Source organism: Heliconius melpomene, chromosome 11, assembly GCF_056956725.1.
Source record: "Heliconius melpomene rosina isolate 202511_hmr_F chromosome 11, ASM5695672v1, whole genome shotgun sequence".
Classification (NCBI taxonomy): domain Eukaryota; kingdom Metazoa; phylum Arthropoda; class Insecta; order Lepidoptera; family Nymphalidae; genus Heliconius; species Heliconius melpomene.
In genome coordinates, this window is record NC_140399.1 from 12,107,802 (window position 1) to 12,123,847 (window position 16,046).

The 16,046-nt window shown below is 42.1% G+C and overlaps 1 long non-coding RNA gene across 4 annotated transcripts; it reads left to right on the forward strand.

The window, feature by feature from the left end:
- The first annotated feature begins 819 nt into the window (after positions 1-819).
- Positions 820-12,321, forward strand: LOC146534958 (uncharacterized). 4 transcript variants are annotated; one of them, XR_014878403.1, is made up of 4 exons: positions 823-2,487; positions 3,276-3,506; positions 4,721-4,767; positions 5,990-7,490. It is a non-coding gene; the product is annotated as an uncharacterized LOC146534958 (long non-coding RNA). The 4 variants fall into 4 exon arrangements; XR_014878401.1 differs by having other exon boundaries at positions 3,276-3,451; XR_014878402.1 differs by lacking the exon at positions 3,276-3,506 and having other exon boundaries at positions 827-1,318; positions 2,335-2,487.
- The last annotated feature ends 3,725 nt before the right edge of the window (positions 12,322-16,046 follow it).

A 16,046-nucleotide genomic window follows, 5' to 3' on the forward strand; every position in this document is an offset into this window, starting at 1 on the left:
CCTTACTTAAAGATCTGATTAAGACACAAAGAGTTTATTGAAAATGACGAAAAAAACTTAATTTTATCAATTTTTTTCGATATAATTGTTGGCCATTCATTAATGAATAGATATCGTTTAGTTTGATTCGGACTCTTTCTTATTGTTTTAAGAGGCTAGTATTTGTTACAGTATCATTATTGTTACGTTAATATTATTTATAAATTTATTCATTGTTTGAACAAAGATTTAAAGTTTAGTTCCGTTGAGTTACACAGAAAATAACTGAAACTATTATGAACTAACAAATAATGATAAGAAAACATGGATTAATATACTTGCTACTCAGTAATTGTAAGAAATTATTTATTTTTTTCTATTTATTACCTTAAATTTTTAAGACTGAAGGAATCTGCTGTATGAATCTGACATTTACTAGATTTTTTCAATTTTTTCGTGACAATATTGATGTCATATCGTAATCAAGGTCGTTATTAGCCAAAACGATTATTATTAGAAGTAGGAAACCAATCAAATCCATCTAGCACTAATACTTTATACTTTTCTGTAGAACTGTGCCCGTTCTGTGGCCATCAAAAAAATTATGCATCGAATATCTTTCTGAAAAACGAATAATGATCTGGTCTCATATTTTTCCTGTATTAGGTTAATCTATAAGAATTAAATGAGAGTGATTTTGAACAAATATTTCACTTTTTTTTTTTCGTACACATTTAGGTCGCGATTTGTATATGACCCATATATACAACTTTATTACAAATCAGATAACAACGCCTATTATATTTTAAATAGCAACATTTTATTTGTATAAATTACAAGGCGTTTTTAATAGTCTGTCACTTTTGACGCTTTGTTTGTCAATATTGCTGTTGTTGCATCTGGGAATAAACATGTCCGTTTTTGCTCCCTTGTGAGTGAATTTATTTTCCATCCTTCTTAATCCTCTTTAATCATGGTCCATATCGAGCTGGATGTTGAGGACGCCGTCTGGGATTAACCAAAATCAATTGAATTAAAGAATTTCAAGAAGAATTTAAGGAATATTTGTCAACGTGTGCAGAGGTTAATTAAGCACACGAGATATCATATCACGATTTGAAGTATTCATGATCCAAATCGACCTGGATGTTGAGAACACCATCTGAAATAGGAGAATTAAGGAAAATCTATTTAATTAAAGGATTTCAAGAATATTTAAGGGAATATTTGTCAACGTGCGCAGAGGTCAAGTAAGGTGACGGGGTATCATATCACGATTTGAAGAAGTATTCTCCTTTATGTGTTTCTCTTTATGTTAATACAAACCATCACTCGCAAGGTATTTAATTAAATTTAATGCTGTCTCAGGTTATTAAAATTAAAAAGTTAATTTTACACGTGTTATAAACACGAATTTGTTCACGTAACTAGGTAATTGGTGATGTTTAGTCATTTTTGAGTAAGATTTGAGAAATATATTATAAATACTGTAATTTTTATAAATTTAATATACTCAAATCTATTAATATTCACTCTAGTAAGACATTAATTTATCAATAATCTCATCATTTTATTTAATCTCATCTGGAAGCACTTGCGGATAAACTCAGCTCTGCCGCGTTCGCAATTAAGAAAGTAAGACAAATGATGGACGTTGAAACTGCCCGACTAGTCTACTTTAGCTATGCTTTAGCAGTGCTTCAGATATCAATTCAATATTTATTCTCCATAAAAGAGCCGTAAGATATATTTATAATCTAAGATCTCCAGATTCTCTGAGAGATGTTTTTAAAGATGCAGGTATTATTACAGTTGCTTCCCAGTTTCTATATTATAACATTCTGTTTGTCCGACAAAATATACATTTTCATAGAAAAAATAGCGACAGTCATAAGATAGGAACAAGAAATAAAGATAAAATTGTTATTCCAAGTTTTTGCCTCCAAAAAGTTAATCTATTCTGGGGCTGAGTATATGTGTATATAATAAAATTCCGCAGTGTATTCTTAGTTTGCTACTACCAAAATTTAAAAATATCTGTTTTTTTTACATTTATTCTAACAAGTAAAGCTTATTACACTGTTCAAGAATATTTAGAGGATAAACATGTATGGAATTAAAGTCTATTGAATGTCAGGCAGGATAGCTGCCAGCTAATGTAATAGTAAAATATACCATTGACTTTGACGAGAGCAACTGTTGAGTTTCTTGCTGGCTCTTCTCAGCAGAACTGCCTTCCGAACCAGTGGTAGCTTTTTGTTGACATGTACATTCGACGATTCAAAAGTGCTTCCTTTTTCTATTTGTTTATGTAGGAATTGCTTTAATTTAAGGTTTTACTGTAAACAATTCCAGGTGATAACACTTATCTCCCATAATGCCTGAAGAAAAGGAATTCATTAAGAGACGCGGACACTGTAAGGGTCGGCTGACAATGTTCTTCAGTTATATTAATTCATTGGATCCTGCTTCACGGATGGCTTCCGATGTTAGTGAATTATAATTAAGGTAAGATTGAAACTGTTTATAATCAGTTTGATGAGGTTCAAACAAACTTAAAATGTTTAGATGTGCTAGATATACAATTACAGGAATGCATGTCATTTGAATGTCAGTATTTCACCTGTGCTTAACAACACAGACAAGTTATATTTCATATTGAGTTAATAAATAAAGAGTCCTCCTTTATTTTTAAAAGTGTAATTGATCAGATAAACAAAAATATGCGTACGTTAAGCTCCCTTGGGGAGCCCACGGAGCACTGGGATACACTGTTGATTTATATTATTACTCAAAAGTTAGATCCGAAGGCATTCCGTGACTGGGAGGAGTTCAAAGGTCGCTTAGATAAGGAACAGCCAATTAAATTAAAATCACTTCTTGATTTCATTCGTAATCGCGCTGACTTATTAGAGAAACTAGAATCTCACCATATTAAATTGTCAGTTAATAATAATAATAACAGTAATCAATAAGTTATTATTGAAGATATAAAGCTATGATTTCATACCAAAATGTTGAGACGATGCCTACTCCATCTTTATCTTTTCCATCTAAAAACTGTGCCCTAAGTGTAACGGTGAACATAACTTGTCTAATTGTTCTGATTTTCTTTCATTGAGCATGGACGCGAGATTACAAGTTTTATCTACTTTTTAAAATATGTTATAATTGTTTTCATAAGGGACATTACACGAATCAATGTCAAAAGTCAGGGTGTAAATTATGTAAATGAAAACACACACACTCTTATTCATTTGTCTGGTTATAAAACTAAACAGAAAGGTAACCGACAGGTTAGCGTCTTGCCAACGAGCGTTACGTCACCGCTCCCATGCGCTCAGCATGAAGTATTGCTGTCTAGTGTCTACTGCACTTATTAAAATATGTGATAAGAATGATCGTGAAATGATTGCGCGCGTTATTCTCGACAGCGGTAGCACTTCATGTATTATGACGGAACGTTTATACAGTAAGTTAAATACATATATATCTGAAATTGATAAATCCTTAATGGACATTAACATGTAAGTAAAATGTGCACAGTTTCAATATAATCATTAAATAATAAATATACTACTAGCTTGCAATGTTTTATTTTACCATCAATTACAAGTAACGTGCTATCTCAGCAATTAGATTTATGGCAGTTTAAATTCCCATCCAATATTTGCTTAGCGGAACCGACCTTTCATTCACCTGCCTTCTTTTTTTTTTTTTTTTTTTTTTTTTTTTTTTCGGACATGACTTTAATGCTGTTAGCCTTACTGGCCTTTACAGCGACACCGGGTGGGTAGGGAAGAGGGTACTCTGTCCCTGAAAATATGCAGGCACTGTGTGGCTGCCTGTGGGGAGTGCCGACGACGCAAGGGCGCCCCCTGCGGGGCTCGAACCTCGGCTTGCGGTCGTCGAGCGGGCTGGGAATTTCCCTATTCTAAGCAAAGCCGGCCGCGACACAGAAGCCGCGACCGGGGGATAAAATTAGACTAATCTAAGGGAGCTAACGGTCCCTAACCGCTGGACCCGACGACGCCGAGGCGCCGCCGGGCTGTGAGATAAGCTAGACTACGTCGTCGATTCCGGCGACGACGGTGTTTGCTACGGTAATGGCGTCATCGGAGTCTAAGAGGACGCTACGCGGGCGTCTACGAATCGCGTGAGGCGTGTAATTACACGCCTCAGCGACGAGGGGGTTCGCGTGCGAGCCTGCGCGCTCAAAGTAGCGCTTCGCTAAGCGTTTGCAGTGCTCGTGAATCGATTCCAGTTCAAAATCTCTATGTAGGTCGACATTACGCACGTACCAGGGGGAACCTGATGCGATGCGCAGGAATTTATTTTGCACTTTTTGCAAGGGAGCAAGCTTGGTGTGCGCGAACGCAACGCAAGCGTAAGTAAGGACAGGTCTAATACAAGCTTTGTATAGTGTCAGCTTATTTCTAAGTGACATTTTACTATTCTTGTTTATGAGATAATATAATTCACCTGCCGGGATTAGGGATATGATATTAGGTGCTGATGTATTCTGGGACCTATTAGGCTCTCCGCGCATAAAGCTAGGTGAAGGTCAATGTACCCTTACGCTATGTGAAACTAAGCTTGGATGGTTAGTATGTGGTTCAGTTCCATCTAATCAGTTGTCTAATGTAAAATGCAATTTAATTACCATTGATGAGTCACTTCACCTGAACACATTAAATAATACAACAAATAAAATGACACTTGTTTACTTTGCTTATTACAGAGAGCGACGGGGACGGGAGCGGGCGAGACGACCGCCGCGAATATCTGGTAACCTTATTCATAATTACTTTCTCTTATTATATTATGTGGATATTTCATAAAATACGTATACAACTAATATAAATACGTATAAAATACGGATATAAAATATAATACGTATATAAAAAATATATTTATCGGTTTTAATATCGTATACAAACGTTTGATAATAATGTATTGAAAGTAAGATGGTGCATGATAAATGAAGTTGCCTTCCCTTAGCTGCTGTGCTAATTAAGCGTATCTTGAAATATTTTCTGAGGGGCCTGGACTTCAGCTTTGAACAGATATGTTCGTGTAAATATTGTTTTTTAAGGTTCCGTATCTAAAAATCGGAATCGGAAAAAAAGGAACCCCAATAAGATAATGACTTTGTTGTCTGGCCGTCTTTTGGTCAAAAGTCTTTATCTCAGAAACGTTTGGAAATATAGAGTTGAAATTTGAACCATATATACTCAGATCTACGATCCTTTGATTTCCTGAAAAAAACGTATTTTTACATTTTTACATCATGGCCGTTTATATCGCAAAAAACGAGTTTTTCAGCACTATGAAGTGAATAAAAATCAATAGGGCACATCCGGTTGAAGCTAGCATAGCTAGGTAGTACTAGTTCATTAAATAATCTGAAACAATACATTTGTGGTTAAATCCTAAAATATAACAGCCTTAAAACGGAGGCAAAATTTGGTATTAAAGCCGCTAGTTCAAAGTGAGGTATCAGATGAAAGGGCTCTGGCTAAGCCGAGCTTGGATTTCACAAAGACTTGACACCGACATCTTATATTTTTGATCGAAACCCTCGAAGGGCGACCGCTTGTCCCGTGCTTTTAAATTTTTTGTGACAAATCTTGTTGTAAGTAAAAGTTGATCCCACTTCTACGCCCCATCCCTGCTGTACGTAGTCTCCAGAATCCACTCGGTACGGCGTAAAGATAAATTATTATTACTGACTTTAATACTACTAAATAGTGTGACTGTAAAACCGACTGGGTGTGGGTTCGATTCCCACTCGGGAAGATGAAATATTTATTTAAATTTATATTTCCATTTATGTATCAGTTCTATTCTTTTAATTCGCCATATCTCTAGAATTTGGCTGAAAGTGGGGAACGGAGTGTCTTAACACTAGGTTCCTTTTGCCTACCCTGCTGTGTGTGGGATACAGCGTGAAGCTGATTATTATTCAATTTTCATAAATAATAATGTTTGTTTATTATTTATATTACAGATATGCGGTGTTGTACGAGAGGAGACTTTGAAGATAATAACCAAGATAAGATTTAAAATAATATATTAACAATTACTTATAGCACATATAGTACAATCTCACTTATCTCAGGAACTACCTTATGAAATAACTTTTACCAGTGAAAATTTATTTATTGTTTTCTCTTATGTCATTAATTTAGGAAACATATATTTTTTAACTTAACCTTGTGAGTTGGAATAGCTTACATTTTCTATTTAGATTACTGAGATTGTTCTATGACGATTAATTACTGTATGTACTAGTAATGGGATTTTAGTAATTGTTTTTATAAATAGTATTATTATTATTAATGTATATATATATGGGTAACTTGGTTTTGGGTTGTGTTCCCATTTGAGGCAATTTCTATATTCTTTAACTAGCGGACGCGCGCAGCTTCGCCTGCTTATTTGCTCCCTTAGGGGTAAATTCTGATATACTATGAAACACGTGTTCAATGAAATCTATTTAAGAGTCTGAATTTCAAATTTTATAAAAATCGGTGACTATTTTTAAAAAAAATCCATACAAACTTTCAAGCCCTATTTCACACCGTTAGGGTAAAAAATTTTCAAAATCCCTTCTCAGTGGATGTCAAGATTACAAAAGTAAATTTCTGTCCAAATATCACGTTTCTGTCCAAGCATCAGCGGTTACGGCTGTGCATGCATCTTACCTCAGTCAGTGGAGACAAGTTCTTTTATATATATACCTTTAGAATTAAAGTGACCTAATAAAAAAAACACCATGATTTTGAGAAAGAAAAAATATACATAGATAAATAAATCAACAGTTAATTAAAAAAGCATTTACTACTTTATCATCTAAAATGATTTTGTAAGCCCAATTTTTCTATAAAAACGTAATTGTACACATCTTTATTTGACTTTGCCCAAAACTTGATATTTTTAAAAGGTCTCTATAATTCTAAAGGTGCGATGTAGATTATTAGGAAATAATGAAATGTAACTTATATACCTAAGAATTTTAGTGTAATTTTTTTTATGAAGGAATTAAAGTATTAAAATAAAACATTTTTTTTCTAAAGACATATCTTTAGATATAATTTCCATTTACGGGAAATAACTATTATTTAATTTTCCTGGCGTTGAGTCCTACAACTCTTAGAACTGTAGGAGTTTTTTACTTTGATTTTTTTAACATTATTTTTTTATTTAGAGGTGTGATGTATGTAGTAGTAGCAGTAGTAGTAGTATAGCAGATATGTTTTTTTAATGTGTTACCATTTTTTTTGTTCGGAATCTCAATGAATATGTTTTCATATTTTCTAAAAAAAAAACAAATTTACGATTAGCTTCTATTAAAATAAGAAACTGACCTATCATTTTTTGAACGTCAAATTGTATTAATGAAAGAAGCTTTATGGAACTATTCGTGTGTCGTATGATCACAATACTTTGAAAGAGTTTTAAGTGTTTTTCAATTTTTTTTTGACATAATATAATTGTTGACTGATCAACTTTATTTTTTCTTTTTATTATCTTACTAGCTGACCCAGTGTCCCGAATAGCAGATAAGATAAGATAAAAAGTCTTTATTACACATTTACAAGAATTACAATGATTATTTTAGGACATAAAATGCACAAAGGCGGCCTTACCACTCAAAGGTGATCTCTTCCAGGCAACCAATCCAAGGATGGGATACATCTAAGAGTGAGGCCAAAATGTGGTGCAAAGCTTGAGTAAACTTAATAAATATAAAACCTGTACATACAATACATAATACATATAGACACATACATATAGATATACATATATATACAATACATATACATAAATATATAGATAAAATACATACATATATACATTAAATATATATATATATATATATATATATATATATATAATTAGGAAAGAGAAAATAAGCTAAAATAAATGATAAAGATACAAGTAGGTATACATATACTACATCCGAAAATAATGTTTCTTAACCTTACGCTTAAAGATATTTATAGACGTAGACCGTCTCACGTCTCGTGGTAACGCATTCCATAATTTCACAATAAGTATTAAAAAAATAAAAATTAACACACACACATATACACATATTAGAAATGGCGAAACAAAAACCTAAATTCAAATTCAAAATATTCTTTATTCTAATAAACTTTATAAGCACTTTTGAATCGTCGAATGTACATGTCAACAAAAAGCTACCACCGGTTCGGAAGGCAGTTCTGCTGAGAAGAGCCGGCAAGAAACGCAACAGTTGCTCTTTTAAATTCAATGGTATATTTTTCTATTACATTAGCTGGCAGCTATCCTGCCTGACATTCAATAGACATTAATTCCATACATCTTTATCCTCTAAATATTCTTGAACAGTGTAATAAGCTTTATTTGTTAGAATTTTTTTTACAGATATTTTAAATTTTGGTAGTGGCAAATTAAGAATACACTGCGGAATTTTATTATATACACGTATACTCAGACCCATAAAGGATTTATTAACTTTTTGGAGGCGAAAACTTGGTGTAACAAGCTTATCTTTATTTCTCGTTTCTATCGTATGACTATCGCTATTTTTTCTATGACAATGTATATTTTGTCGGACAAAGAGAATATTATAGTATAGAAATTGGGAAGCAACTGTAATAATACCTGCATCTTTGAAAACATATCGCAGAGAATCTCGAGCTCTTAGATTATAAATATATCTTACGGCTCTTTTTTGGAGAATAAATATTGAATTGATATCTGAAGCACTGCCCCATAGCAGCATTCCATAAGATAAAATACTATGGAAATAGCTAAAGTAGACTAGTCGGGCAGTTTCAACGTCCGTCATTTGTCTTACTTTCTTAATTGCGAACGCGGCAGAGCTGAGTTTATCTGCAAATAGTAGCCTAAAAAAAGGATACATAAAATTAGCACAAGTAAACATCATAATATAACAACAAAAATAATAATTTATATGGAATATACTTATGATTAGTAAATAGTTTATATTGTTAAGTTAAATATTTAAGTAATACCATTATGTGGAAATCTATATATATAAAATCGAAAGGTCACTCACTCATCACGAAATCTCAGAAACTACAAGTGCTAGGAATCTCAAATTTTGCATAGGAGTTACTTATGGGACGTAGGTGCTCGCTAAGACGGGAATTTGCAATATTCGATTTCGAAGGGGTTGTTTTTAGGGTCGAAAGTATGTATGAAACTTCGTTACTACAAATGCTTAGGAGTCTCAAATTTTGCATAGACGTCACTAGGACATAGCCATGGAGACAGAAATTAATAATAACATAGTTTACGCGGGTGAAACCGCGAGCGGGCCGCTAGTATTGTATAAGTTAAATATTTTAGTAATACCATTATGTGGAAACATTTAATTTATATACAGCCATTTCCTGCATAGTTATTCTAGTTCTAGTTATCCTGCATAGTTAGTTTCTATTCACCCTACTCTATCGTGGATCATCGATTGAAAGCGATCCCAATCCACACTGCGCTCCCGAAACCTAATTGATCCCTCCGGTGTTCCCTTTTCAGTTGTTGCACTAGTGTTCCGCTCCTGTAGGCTGAAGATTAATAGTCTGTGGTCACTGGAACTGGCCCCTATGTTGACCCGCCAGTAGCCCAGGCGAACACCCCCCGACGTCAGCGTAACATCAATGTACGTTTGTAAACTCCCCGTTTACGGTCCAGAATGTGGGTGGTTCCCCCGGTAGGTTCTCCACCCGGAGGCCTCTGCCTATGATAAAGACCTCCAGCTCCTCTTCTTTGCGTGACCGCGCTCCCCCGGCCAATATAGTGCCTGGGGAGGGAGTGCCACATCGGTGAGTGCGTGTTGGTGTCCACCGCAATCACTAACCGTTGCCCCTTGAGTGCCTCTAGCACTCGCACGAAGTGTTGTAGATGCGGGCCTATGTCATGTGAATATTGGAAATACGCACTCACCGCGTAGATAGAGTTCACTGGCAGGGGTCAGACACACGTGGACCGCCTTGCAGTGGCTGGTGCACAAGTCCTCCCGCACCGAGCAGGCGACATCCTTCCTACCAAGATATATGGCCACCATGATGCAATCGCCCGATGGGAGCAGCATTCCGCGTAACGCCTCTGTGCTATCCTTTCTTAATCAGTACTAAGTCACGCGCAAGTTCGGCAGCGATGGCCGGCACTTCCAACGTGACTGCCTTGGAGTACTGCAGATTAAGCTGCCCGAACCTAAAACCATTGGCGTTGCTATCCATAGTTGATTCGCTGCAGCTCCCTATCTTCCGCGTGCCGACGCGCCGGGCAGTCTCTAGCGTTTGTAGCGTGTGCAATAGCATCCTTCCCCCCAAATTTCTTGCACGTGGCGCAGCAAGCGTTGGCGGCCCTATCTCCCCCTTGTCGTCTTCCCCATAACGCCTACAGGTGGTTGCTTTCGATCGGCGGTACTTCAACGGTTGGCTAATCTGCTGGCATTTAATGCAGCAGGTTACCCCCAGGTAGTCGTTTATCTCGACGACCTCCTGTATACTCGCCCGAGCCCAATGAGGTGCTTGCGGAGCGCTGGCGACACATGGCAGACCCACATGCACCTGTTTCCAGCCCGCTTCCTTCTAAATAGCGGCTTCACTTCTTTCCCCAGCGAAGCCAGGTTCCAACTTATGTCTACCAAGTCTTGCTCATGCAGGGATTCCATGACGTCCTCAAATCTTTCGGTATGCTCAACTCCGGATAACGAGATGAGAGGCGTCCTATCTTTCAGCGCCTCTGCTGCCTTGGCCGACCCCGTCTGCACAATGACACCTCCATTTCCGCATGGCCGGATGCTGTCAATTGTTACTCCGATCTTCGCTGATTGCACCGAAGTCTTAAGTACCAATTTGGTATCCGCAGCGGTCTTCAGCTTCCCGCGTTGGTCTTCCGCGGGATAGACCGCTACAGCCGGTCCCTGGCGCGCTGGCACAGATCGTATCTCCTGACTTCTCCCCAGCTTGAGCGTGGTCGCATATGTTTGCGACGGAGGCTCCTGGGGAGCGGAACGATACCAACTGACGCGGGTGCGCCTTTCCGCGCCTCTTCCTCTTTCCGTTCCTTTGCGGCCACACGGGCAACCAGCAGACCCACGATAGCGATCAATCGCTTGGTGTTGGCGCCAATACTAGCAATCTCCTCCTTGTTCAGCTTGCTCGTTTTAAACCTCACCGCCTCCATAATGGATTTGGTGTGGTGCGACGCGTGGCCCAAGCGCCCTCCGCCCGCCCTCCATGAGAGGGTCCACTGGTATGTCAAGAATCCTCCGTTCGTCAAGTTCTGCTGCTGCCACCAGCTCAGCAGCTGTAAGCTGCCGGCGCTTTGCCTGGTCCGCAACTTGCTCCGGAGAGGACAGTGGTCTTTTTTCTTGTCTAATAACTTCGATTGGTGCATCGTGCGATCGACGGGTGCCCACCCGTCGGCGCAGCCAATGCTGTCGCAAGGGGCGCGGCGTCCAGTGAGCCAAACCCCTTAGGGGGCGTGCGCACAAGTCCGCCCTTTGTAAATGGCGACAGCTTGCCGCGCTCCCTCAGCAGCCTCTCCTCTTCAGTTTCTCCGGCCTCTTGGACCTCTCTGACCTCGGGTCAACCTGACATCGTGGGCCCCTCGCACCTCTTGGACCTCTCTGGCCTCTAGGGCCACTCACGAAACACGCGCATCACGCGCCGCCGCCTCATCCACTTTCTTGCGGTTCATTGTTGCCACGCGTCAGTGCTGGCAACACAGCACCACTGATAGCTGTTACTGTCACCACTGTCCTAGTCTATTACACTATAAATGTCAAATCGTCACAATGAGTAAAAATGAATTGTGCTCGACTGGCACGCTCGAAACGCCATATATCGAGAAATCAATCAATCACAATTCACAGCCCTGAGGCCAGCCAAATTCGCATGCTGCACATAGGAGCTAGCTAGCTTCGTCTATGCACACCCCTAGCATCCTGGCATGATTCACGTGCGTCACGGAGGCACCGTCCAGTCTAATCATAGGAGCGAATAGGAACGTCAGAGTAGCCGTTTGCTCCTGAAAATGTTGGAGGCTGACCTTCCACGTTCTGTATCGCAAGATCTCTTCCAAGTAAAAAACTCTCCATCTGCGTCTTTCTGTACTCCGTATCCGGTCCTCTCCCCACATATTGTCTGGTTTCGTAGTGCCACAATAGGGAATGGGCGTTGCTATCCATGCCCACTAACACTCTCTGCCCCGTCAGCTTATCCAGTACATGGGTCAGATGCTGTAGGTGTAACGCAATGTAGTGTGAGTGTTGACAGTACATGGATATGACGTAAATACTCCGACCATGGTGGCAAACATGACCTACTGCGCAATGGTCGTTGCTGAAATGATCAAGAAAAGTAACTGTCAATCGCTGGTTGTTCACCATAATTCCTGCCTTAGAGGTGGGTCCGTGCTGAAGAGTCCTGGTCTGGCAATATTGCTCCTGGACTAGTACAACATTCAACTCCAGCGTCCTGCATATTATGGGTAACTCCTGTGTAGCCGTTGCTGATCCTTGCAAGTTCAGCTGCCCAACGCTTATAATGGACGGCTTATCCATAGTGTGTCATTTCCGCGCTCCTTTTCTCTGCGAACATCCTTCGCTGGGCAATCCTTTGATGCTGTCTTGTGCGATTCACCACCTTTCTTCCCAAATCGCTTGCATGTTGCGCAGCATGTGGAGGCCGACTTGCATGCCTCCGTCTTGTGCCCAGTATTTCCGCAGCGACCACAAACTACCTCCTTCGACCTGCAGAACTTTGTGCTGTTGCTGACATTTGTTGCAGCACGTAACCATTATGTAGTCCGTTACTTCAACAGCACCGCCACCGCAGTGGCAGGCCCGCCTGACGGACGGTTCTTCTTAGCTTCGCTCTGGATCCTTGAGAGCGACCATGCACTATCCTTCCTGTAGTTCTGGTCATGCAGGGCTACCAAGATGTCCTTGAAACTCGGGTTCCCATTAAAACAAACTAATGGTTGCGGTCTCTTCGGTTCCGCAACTCTCAAGCTCCGCGGCATTGTCTCTTTGAGTCTGCTTGCAGCAGCTTCGTTAGTGGTCTGGACCACCACTCCAGCGTTCCTCACTTTCCTGACCCGACTCACCTGAACGAACAGTTTAGCCGGGTCGATCGCCTTCTTAAGTTCGGCCTTCGTCTCCTCTGTCGACTTAAATTCTCCAGTATTTTCAGCGGGCGGGTACACCGCTAACACTGGACCTTCCGCCCGCTCACCCATCTCAATGGGTTCCCTGTGCTGAAGCAGTCTCAGCATGTTGGCGTACGTACTGCCCTTAGGCTGCACGGTCGGAACCACCGCAAGAGGCTGCACTGAAAGTTTAGCCTCTGCGGCGGCCAGCTGCATCGCCATATGGGTAATAACAGCACTTAACCTTTCGGTATGTGCGCCAATTGCTCCCACCTCGTCTTTGTTGAGCCGAGAAGTCTTTGCCCGCACCGCGTCCATAATGCTCTGTGTCGCTGAGGTTGCTAGGCCAGTTAGACCCTCCACCGTCGCTTCCGCAGTCGGTTTCGCAGTGCCGGGTTGACTTACCGCCCCACCCGATGGTATGCCAGCCAATATGCCCGCTACTGGTGGAGCACCATCAGCTTTGCCGGTTTTCCGCCTTAGAGCAGCACTCTCCGCCTCCAAAGGAGAGGTGAGTGCCCTCTTTACTGGCCCCCCTAATGGGGTGCCGTATGGCGGAGATCCCGCCTGGCCTCTCAGGCCCTTCACTACCTCTGCCCCTACACCTCCCACAGAGGCGCTAAACCCCTGTGTGTGTGGGGGGGGGGGGGGTGGGAGAGACTTCTGGGGTGCGAAACCCCCCTCCGGGACTTTGGCCCGATTAGGTCTGGCTTGCGAAGTGCCAGTGATGTGGCAAATCTTGGCTCCTGCTCGACTTCCCAGCCCCGCTTGGCCATCGCTTCAGCGACGACTCTCGTGACCAAATCATGGCTTTTGATGTGTCCGCCGTGCATTCGGTGGCACTGCTGGATCATATGTGCAGTGATTTCACCGACCATGGCCGGACACCTCTGGTCCGCCCCCTGACCGATTCGCTGCAATGGACGAACTGCACGAAATCGCGGTCGCTTAGCTGCCCACCTTTCCCTTTCCCTTATCCACTTAGTAGAGTCCTGGTGTCGTGAGGATTCGCGGAGTTCGAACCCATCAGTCGACGTGTGCAGCTGCTCCTGCCAGAACTTAGCCACGGATGTTGTGTCATCAGGACTAGTAATGCCTAACTTGCTGAGCAACTTCCTGGCCCACTTCAGTTTCCCTCGAACCCTGTCAGTTCTGGCGACGACCGCAACCGCTGGCCAACTCGACTCGGCGAGCCCACCATACCTCCTCACGATGACGGTCGGAACCATCGTTCGCAAGCAAGGCATGCCGAGCCCGCCATCTCGAACGGAGGCGTAGTAGCAACCAAGAGGCACATCATGCGGTAGCCTCAGCCACTTTTTCACTGCGCCCCGAAACTGGACATCAAGCATTCTGAGTCTGTTGTCCGATATCGTCCCAAGCACAAGACCGTGCAGGAACTTTGGAACGAGGTGACCCCTTACTATTACGAGCCGCTGCTGCGGCTTAAGGGGCGCCTTGGAGATGTTAGTCAAGGCTTTACTCACCTCATGCATTATCGTCGCATTTCCGGAGGAGTCGAAATCTACGCCAAGATAGCGCCATCTTTCCACGCAAGATACCTGCCGAAACTTCTTACCGACCGAGAATGTACTCTGAGTGAGAAAGTGGTGTTTCTTGCGATGACCGTCCGGCATTATCGACAGAACGGAGCTCTTACTCCGGTTGACGTAAACCCAGCGTCTCCCCTGTTCGCACCACACAGTCTATAGACTGCATTCCTACCCGGGACCCCGCAAGGAAGACCAGGTCCTCAGCATAGGCCTAGCTTGGGCAGGGATGCAAGGATAATTCGTCCATAGCCAGGTTGAACAACACCGGAGATAGCGGATCACTCTGGCGGACTCCTCTCCCCACTCTGACAGGTTGGCTATATTTCCCTTGGACGGCTAAGATGATAGTTGCCGTATTGTACAGACGAGCCATATATTCGCAAAAATTCGTTGGTAATCCTCTGGCTCCCAGGAGCTCAACCAATGCCTTGTGGGACACTATCGAACGCCTTAGGGAAATCAAGGACCGCCACGTGACTCCCGCAACTTCCTCCTACTGTCCCCCAACACTGCGTCGAGAACTGCAGTGTTCTCGAGGGTGTCGTCCGTATGGACAAACCCCTTTTGCCTTGTGTCGGGTGGAGAACAATCCAGCATCCTGCGCGCCAGGATTGCGTGAAGGTGTCGGACTGGCACCGACGCGATCGAGATCGGCCGTTAGTCACTCGGTTGCTTGGGAGTGTCGACTTTTGGCACGAAAATTGTGCGACACTGCCGAGGTGGTTCGGGAATTTCGCCCGACATCAACCTGGAGTTGAAAATTTCTGCCTTCACGGAAATGGGAACTGAACGCCACTCATCCGCACGGATACCGTCCGGACCAGACGCGGTTTCCAGGTCGACCTTGACAGCCTTAACCTCGTTTACCGAGATCAGCTGCCACAGCGGTTCAAAACACGGTTTCTCGGCACCCGCTGCTTGCCTGACGATTGGTCACCAATAGGCTTCCAGCTCCGCAAGACTGTGCTTCACCCCTCGGCTCTGGCCGGTAATGATTTCTGCTGCTATTCGACCCGTACTCTTCCGAAACAGCTCTTGTACCCTCGCATACTCAATTCGTCTCCACTTCCGGCTAGAAATCATCTCTAGCGTTTCTTCAGTTTGTAACGTGTCTCGGTGGAGGCGCCATGCAGCCTTCGCCATTCAGTCTCGAACAAGCGGCTCTGTAGGCTAATAGTCACGGATCGTTATTGCCTGTGTTAGCAAGCTCGTGGAAAAAGTCCATTTGCGCCCTCATCATCGCGCACCTATACTTACTGCGATAAGAGTGGAATGTCGACCTCGCAAGTCCTTCCATGGCCTCAACCCCTCTTTTCCGAAACAACTGCCAGAGTCTTC